The 8,891-nt window shown below is 40.7% G+C and overlaps 1 long non-coding RNA gene across 1 annotated transcript; it reads left to right on the forward strand.

The window, feature by feature from the left end:
* The first annotated feature begins 1,530 nt into the window (after nt 1-1,530).
* On the forward strand, nt 1,531-2,330 carry LOC131424320 (uncharacterized). The gene is made up of 2 exons (XR_009227104.1): nt 1,531-1,609; nt 1,932-2,330. It is a non-coding gene; the product is annotated as an uncharacterized LOC131424320 (long non-coding RNA).
* The last annotated feature ends 6,561 nt before the right edge of the window (nt 2,331-8,891 follow it).

An 8,891-nucleotide genomic window follows, 5' to 3' on the forward strand; every position in this document is an offset into this window, starting at 1 on the left:
CAATGATCTTTTTCTAGGTCTTAATTAGAGAGATATTAAGTGTAGCAATTTTTTTTTTTAAAAAAGTGCTCTTGGTAAACAAAAATGAAATGACAGCAACTGAAATGACATTATTAAATGAGTTATACCAAATTTACCCTCCCTTAATTATTAGCACTATATGCATAAGTCATCATTTCCCCCTCTAATTTTCAAGGTAGAACTTCCATACCAAATGATTCTTATCCTTCTTAAAAAGTTGTTTGAAGAAATAGTAGAACATATAGACTACTTAATCAGGAATGTTGAAAACAATGCCAAAGATTTGAATAAAATGTTTTGCAGCACATTAATAAATTAACAAAAAGCAAGAAAGCATCATTTAGACATTGGAATGTGCAGATCACCTTGGTTAAAAGAATAGTTTTCATTATTTTAGTCAGTGAGCTGTGACCCAGGAGTGTATAACCCGTCCTGCTGTACTTAAAATTCTGTACTTTGCTCTGCTGTATGTTTCTCTTTTGCCTCTAGAAGCTTCCTCTGTTTTATGCTGTATGGTGGTTGTACTGGGAAGATGAGTGTTCAGAGACACAGGCACTCATAGCAGACAGTGGACTTCATTTATAGAAGGAGAATGCTTTTTCTCTCTAAACTGTAATAAAGTCCCTCTCCAATATATTCATCCTGATGTTATCTTATTTGCTTCATTGACTATAGAATACTTATACATATGCTCAAGTCTTATAAAAATTGAATTTAGCAGCAGCTATAAATAATTAAACTTATCTGAGCTGGGACTTGCCAGTATAAAGATGTTACAAATTCAAAGCCATAACAGGTATGGTGGAAGAAATGATTTATCATTGATAAGTTTAACAGCTACCAGCTTCGGGGTCTGCATTTCTACTTGTCTGGCTTGTTGCTGATTCCTGGAATCATTTGTGGCCACAGAGTCCCCATGGCATGGAACAGAGAGACAGAAGCCAGAGAAACAATTGCCGTGGTTTCTCATAACCTGATCTATGCATGTTCAGGTCATAGTGAGACTTTTCATCATTAACTCCAATTTATATTCTGGTAAGGTCCTACACCTGAGGAAATGCATCAATTCAGCATTAGTATTAGAAAATGCCACATTATACCTGCAGGGAAAAGTGGGCCTCTCTTAGGAGTGTGGTTCCTGCTTGTAGCAGCAGGTGCACCTCTTATCTTTCCCACTTTAAACATGTAACCATTCATCATGAGATAAATTCACTTCAAAATGGGAACACGGTGGTTACCAGATGAGTCTCAAACTATTCACTTCTGTGACAGTGCTTAATTAGGACCTCAGCTCAGGATAAAAGCTCCTGATGATGTCTTTGTATATTCTCTGATAAATTTGATTACTGATTCTGCATGAGAATTCAAGTAAGGTACTATTCATAAAAGTAAAGATTAAATGGATAACAGTGGGCTTGGAAATGAGATAAAATTATTGCCAGAGAGAGGACGAGAGTGCTTTCTTCTCTTTCCTAGAGTGAGAAGGGTACTTGGATCCATCATGTGTGAGGCATGGAGCTGGTACAGCTGTCATCACACCGAAGCCAACTTGAACATAACTAAAAGCATCAAGGGAATTGTGCTGATGGTAAGAATCTCAACTCACAGATAAGACTGGTGTTAAGGGAAGATGTCATGGGTGACCACAAGGCCAGTGGGCCTCTGCAAGGTAGATACTGTGGCAAATTACATAGCTTGTAAGTATGTAAACAGAGCAAAAAACTGCTTGTGAAGCAGAATTTGATCAAAGGAAAGAATGAGGAGAGAGGAGAATGAGACGAGGAGGGTATAAGAACAGGCTTGTGAGGGAAGGGAAGGCTGACAATTTAAGCAAATCTGAAATGCTACATCTCAATTTTGTCTGGAGTCAGCTTGTATAATGGCAACCAGGCATTGTCTGTGTGTTTCAGCGTGAAATTCCAGCTGAAAAATTCCACTTTTGCAAGAAGCTCTTCAAGTGAGAGGCTTGTTCCATCAGGCCTGGAATACCAGCACTGAATGATGAATGATGACTCTCGAAGGGGCCTCTTATCAGAAGCCCTGTGGACACCCAGGCCTGCTTGATGACTAATCCATCCAGGACAGCTGGTATCCCCATTCTTTTTTTTTTTAAAAATCTCCTGATGTGGAGGATCCAAAATATCATATCTCTTTTTACCGGTTGAACTCTCAGAGAGTAAGTTTTTTCCTTACTTCAATTGACAGTTGTTCCCACTTTCTTATTCCTCTGTGAGCGAGGGGGCTATTCATCAGCACTGTCTTAAGAAAAACACTCTTATATTTGACATTATTAAAAAGTTGTTGTGTAATTATATCTGAGCGATTCAATTCATTTCACACTTTTCCTTTGAATTAAGAAAATTTATATTAAATGGAATGCAGAGTGTGTGGTAGGTGGATAATATTTAAACACATTCGTGCTCCCGCTCATCAAGTTAAAAGTGCCTACCATGTACAATTATAGCTGTTAATGGAAACACACCTTTTCGGAATCAGTCACTGGATAGTAGTGTGCTTTTGCACAAATTTCTCAATGGCTCTGGATTTTTCCCATGCTATAAAACGGCAATGGCAATATTAAAATTATTGCGAGAATCAATGTGTTTAAACATGTAGAATGTCAACCACATATTAGATACTTAATAAATTTTAAATTTTAATTCAAGGAATATGCCAGATAGAAAAGTTCAGAGACAAATGTGATTTGGATCCTGTCCTCCAGGAACACCCAAAGTTCAGGGCCTGGGAAACATGACAAGAATGTGAGACAGCTTTGGGGGAGAATAGACCAGGGGTTGGACTTGTCTGGGGTTGTTCAGGAAAAGCTCCCCTGTGAGATACCTCTCTGGTAAAGTGAAAGCCTTAAAGGTTGAGAGTAGCCACAGCACCAAAGGGTGGCCTTCAGAGGTCCCATCTGCGAAGGGGCTTGACAGCTGGCTATTGCAATCAAATGTCCCCCTGAAGCCAGAAAATTCCCTCTTGGCTCATGAGTGCAGAGCATGCAGGACAGCACAGTCCGCCTCCCAGCACCTCTCCTCAGCTTGGCTAGCCACAGCAGAGGGCAGCAGGCAGCAGTCAGGGCTGGGGGCTGCCAGGCCAGGGTGTGGGGCTCCCCGGCCTCTGGAACATGCCCCTGCAGGGCTGTGCTTGGGGACTCTGTGGAGGTCGTGGGAAGGATTATTTGGAAATGAACTCCTGGTTGGCTGAATGGCCACTGTTCTTCATTTCTTGGAGGTTGGACAGAGGCCCATCTCAGTGGAGGGAGCTGAGCTCAGTTCTCAGGCGGTTTCCAGCCTCATATTTTGCTATCCAAACCCCAGCCCCGTTTGGCAGTTTTTCAGGATGGCCTGTCAGTTGGTCAGTCAATGCATCAACTCTGATCTAAGGCAAGTTTCACACGTCAGCAGAGAAGAAACCCACGAGAGACCAAAATGAGGTAGAGTGGGAGCAAGCCTTAGAGCAGCAGGCCCTGGCTTGATAGAAAATAAGGGATCCCTCAGAGAGTAACACCCCTGGCCACGTTCCCCGTCCAAAGGCTGCACGACAGGTCAATCAAGTAAACAAGGACAAGGCTGGGCAGCTCCCTGTGCTTGGCCAGCGCATCGGGGACAGGCCAGCTTGTGCGTGACATTCAGCACGAACGGTCAACTTGAATGGGTCCATGTCACTCTGGCTCCTAATCTCCTTTGGAGAAGGAAATGTAGTTGACATAATTTCTGTCCTATGCTATTTTCTCTCTGTTCTCATGTTACCATGACACGCCTCATAGGGAACCGATATGCATTTGTGGGTTGTGCAGGACGAGGACAGAATAACACTATGGATGGTAAGGGGGACAGAGTTTGCCAGACACACAGATCTTGGCAGAGTTTTAGTCTGACAGATGCCAGGTGAGATCCTTCAAATCTGAAGGGTGTGGTAACATCACTTCCTCCAAGGAAAGTGCCACCAATTCATGAAGGCTTTACACTCCTCTGGTGATGTAACAATAAAAAAATAACCACTGCTCTTTGTTGAGGATGAACTTGAAGCCCAGAACGTGCATTTTCTTCAATGCCCATCAGACCTGAAAAGTAGGGATTATGATCATGGTTTGTACACAAAGGAACCGAGGCTCAGAAAGTTTAAAAGACATGTTTGGGTTTGTAAAAGTTTGGAGGAAAGATTTGAGAACAGGCCTGTTTTAGTGTCCAATGCTCATATTATTTTTACCATGGTATGCTTCATGTTGTTTTAAAAGTTTGAACTCTGTGTATATGTTACAACCTTTGTGTTCTTAGAACTGAAGTTCTCAAGGGGTATTCGGGTTGCATGTACGACCGGGTGCCAAGCCATCTCCAAATGCCCGCCTCACCCAAACCTAAAATTTCTCTCTTACTATTCAGTCATATGTCCTGACATCTAATCTGAGATGAAATCTTTCCTACCCTATTTCCATACTCTTTAACTGCACATCTCCCTGAGGTAGTCCCAGATTCTGCTCTCCATTTTTCTTATTGATTGCGCAGACTTTGGATGAAGCGACTCTTTTCTACATATTCACCCTCCCCAGAGTTTGCTGCTGAAGTAAAATTTAAAAATAATCCTCCAACATTATTGTGGCCTGAAGGAGCAGAAAAGTGGTGGGAACGATTTAATTCCTAATAAAGTCAGTACCTGTAAGTTATTGCAGGCATTGCGTGAAAATGCAGAGAAGTTGCTAGAACTCCTCCACTCCTGCAGAGCTTGCTGCTGTTCTGGGCCTGTGTGACAGTGTTTGTTCACTCTGCTGTCATGTTGTGCTTCCCTGAGTCTCTCTGGATGGCACGTCATGATTTCTCCCTGCAGCAATGATGGAAATATGTCATAGATGTCAAAGGTAATGGCTGTGGCAGCAGAAGGTAACTGGGAATAAAGTGGGTCAAGCAAAACGTGGTGATGCCCACCATCCCTTCTTTGCCATCAGATGATTTGGCTGGACAATATTTAGGGCAAAATAATTAGTTTTTTCTTCTTCATTTTTTTTTAATCAGGTAACTATTTCTAAGAGAAGCTTGATACTTTGTGCTTTAAATCTGCTAAGCTATAATCCTTTTGGAGAAAATATTATTCTCTCATTGGTGCAATATTTATATAGAAAGGCCATTTCCCCCTCTTACCCAGACTAACCTCTCCAAATCCATATTGCACAAGTATATTTAAATGCAAAATTCCTCCAAATTAATATGATAGATTAAATAGTTTGAATAACCTTACCAAAGGTAGAAATTAATATGCATATACTTTTGTGAATTTCTGACTTTGCATGAAATGTATAGTGCTTCTTCTGTACTTTGTGAGCAGCTTTTGTGGCTTTTGGGTGACTTAAGGTTAGAGTCCGAATCTTAATGTTGTTATTGATATTGATATTAGTTTCACATTACCACTGTTTTCCACCACTTGGTTTTCTTATTTCTAAAATAGAAAAGAAAGAAAAGAAGTGGGATTAAAATTATTCACACAAAATTACCCTGGGTAGATTTTGAGTATTTTTAAGTTTATATGAGTAAAATGATGGGAGAGGCTCTTCTACTCCTGGTAGCCAACAGTGTTCACTTTAAAAGTCAGTTTACATTTATAAAAGTTAAAATGCACAAATAAACTATTTATCACACTTTCAGCTGAAAGTCTTGGATTTTCCAAACCTAGTAAATTTGTGAGGATGAAAGTGATCTTAGACTTTGCAAGGCCTCATTGCAGATGAGGAAAGGAAAGCTCAAGTGGACTAGTTTGCCTGCCATTAACTAGCTAAAAGGTGGATGAGCCAGAACTGGAATAGAGATCTCTGCTCATAAATACACAAACTGCTACATATATTTAAGCTTGTGATAGTTTGGGGTGGATTAATACTTGCTTTATTGTATTAAAGTCTACTTATATTGTTATCACATTTAAATTCAAGAATATCTCAAATTGTAGCCCATCAATCTTCTGCATATGTCTGCTCCTCGGAGATGACAACAGGTTCCCAGTACTGGGTCCCATGTGAACCAGAAGAATTATGCAGATCTTTTTGCAGATCTTTTATTATTATTATTATTATTATTATTATTAGTTGTTCAAAACATTACAAAGCTCTTGACATATCATATTTCATACATTTGATTCACGTGGATTATGAACTCCCATTTTTACCCCATAAACAGATTGCAGAATCACATCAACCGATTACACATCCACTTTTTTACATACTGCCATACTAGTGTCTGTTGTATTCTGCTGCCCTTCCTATCCTCTACTATCCCCTCTCCCCTCCCCTCCCCTCCCCTCCCATCTTCTCTCTCTACCCCATCTACTGTAATTCATTTCTCTCTCTTGTTTTTTTTTCCCTTTCCCCTCATTTCCTCTTATATGTAATTTTGTATAACAATGAGGGTCTCCTTCCATTTCCATGCAATTTTCCTTCTCTCTCCCTTTCCCTCCCACCTCTCATCCCTGTTTAATGTTGATCTTCTTCTCGTGCTCTTCCTCCCTGTTCTGTTCTTAGTTGCCCTCCTTATATCAAAGAAGACATATGGCATTTGTTTTTTAGGGATTGGCTGGCTTCACTTAGCATAATCTGCTCTAATGCCATCCATTTCCCTGCAAATGTCATGATTTTGTCATTTTTTAGTGCTGAGTAATACTCCATTGTGTATAAATGCCACATTTTTTTTATCCATTCATCTATTGAAGGGCATCTAGTTTGGTTCCACAGTCTAGTTATTGTGAATTGTGCTGCTATGAACATCGATGTAGCTATATCCCTATAATACGCTCTTTTAAGGTCTTTGGAGAATAGACAGAGAAGGGGAATAGCTGGGTCAAATGGTGGTTCCATTCCCAGCTTTCCAAGGTATCTCCATACTGCTTTCCAAATTGGCTGCACCAATTTGCAGTCCCACCAGCAATGTACAAGTGTACCCTTTCCCCCACATCCTCGCCAGCACTTGTTATTGTTTGACTTCATAATGGTTGCCAATCTTACTGGAGTGAGATGGTATCTTAGGGTGGTTTTAATTTGCATTTCTCTGACTGCTAGAGATGGTGAGCATTTTTTCATGTACTTGTTGATTGATTGTATGTCCTCCTCTGACACTGAGAAGTGTCTGTTCAGGTCCTTGGCCCATTTGTTGATTGGGTTGTTTGTTTTCTTATTGTTTAATTTTTTGAGTTCTTTGTATACTCTGGATATTAGGGCTCTATCTGAAGTGTGAGGAGTAAAAATTTGTTCCCAGGATGTAGGCTCCCTATTTACCTCTCTTATTGTTTCTCTTGCTGAGAAAAAACTTTTTAGTTTGAGTAAGTCCCATTTGTTGATTCTTGTTTTTAACTCTTGTGCTATGGGTGTCCTATTAAGGAATTTGGAGCCCGACCCCACAATATGTAGATTAGAGCCAACTTTTTCTTCTATCAGATGCAGAGTCTCTGTTTTGATATCAAGCTCCTTGATCCATTTTGAGTTAACTTTTGTGCATGGCGAGAGAAAAGGATTCAGATTCATTTTGTTGCATATGGATTTCCAGTTTTCCCAGCACCATTTGTTGAAGATGCTATCTTTTCTCCATTGCATGCTTTTAGCACCTTTGTCAAATATAAGATAGTTGTAATTTTGTGGATTGGTCTCTGTGTCCTCTATTCTGTATCATTGGTCCACCCGCCTGTTTTGGTACCAGTACCATGCTGTTTTTGTTACTATTGCTCTGTAGTATAGTTTGAAGTTTGGTATCGCTATACCGCCTGATTCACACTTCCTGCTTAGAATTGCTTTTGCTATTCTGGGTCTTTTATTTTTCCAGATGAATTTCATGATTTTTGCAGATCTTTCAAGCTCTATGTAGCAATGGGAGACTGGGAAAGATAGTGGCCATGTTCCAACCAGTTTCAGTGAGATATACATCTCCTTCCTCCCAAGACTAGACTGACATAGTATCCTGCTACTGCAGCAGGATATACTAAGTCCTTGACACTAAGGAAAATATAGGATCAGGAAGGCCATGGAAGAATCCAGAAATTCAAACAAATCCAAGAAACAGCTGTTCTTTTAGCTCTCAAGAAGTTTGTGACGTCTTTTTAAAAAATTATTCACACACATAACATATATTTTGAGGTAATTTAAAGTTGCATGAGAAAGAGGAAAGTTTTGAGTCTCTTCCTCTGTCCTGATTCTCTTTCCTGGGTTTAGAGGTTACTCATTCATTGGTCACACACCAAGACCCTGTTGGCTATTTTACTGGTAGTCAATGTCACAATACTTTAAAAGATAGGGTCCCGTGTTCTGCCTGTCCATTGTGGGAGGTCACTAGTCTCCCCATCTCCTCTCACTTCCTCAGTGTGGACTTGGGTGTCTGGAAATGCTGCATGTAGCTGTGGTCAGTCACTTTCAAGATTGGAATTTAGGGGGCTGGGGATATAGTTCAGTTGACAGAGTGCTTGCCTACCATGCACAAGGCCCTGGGTTCAATCCCCAGCACCACAAAGATTGGAATTTGAAAGAGAAAGGGAAGACCCTGCTTGGAGCCTGAGCCCAAGCTAAGTGCTCCAGCCAGAGTGAGCAGAGAGGCTCAGTCTTGGATGTGGATTTGGAGCTCAGAAGGCAATAAAGGAGCACTCAGTCTTTACCTTTGGCTAGAGAGTACTTCCTTGGAAATTTTATCATTGAAATTGACTGGACATGGACTGGGGTTGTGGCTCAGTGACAGAGTGCTTGCCTCGCATATGTGAGGCACTGGGTTCAATCCTCAGTACCAGGTAAAAAAACAGAGTGTGCCCATGCATAACTTAAAAAAGAGAGAGAGGGAGGGAGGGAGGGAGAAAGAGAGAGAGAGAGAGAGAGAGAGAAAGAAAGAAGAAATTGACTGACTGGACAGAAT

The sequence above is a fragment of the Marmota monax genome, unplaced genomic scaffold, assembly GCF_021218885.2.
Source record: "Marmota monax isolate L192 unplaced genomic scaffold, Marmota_monax_Labrador192_F-V1.1 WCK01_AAM20220418_F8-fsc00066, whole genome shotgun sequence".
NCBI lineage: Eukaryota > Metazoa > Chordata > Mammalia > Rodentia > Sciuridae > Marmota > Marmota monax.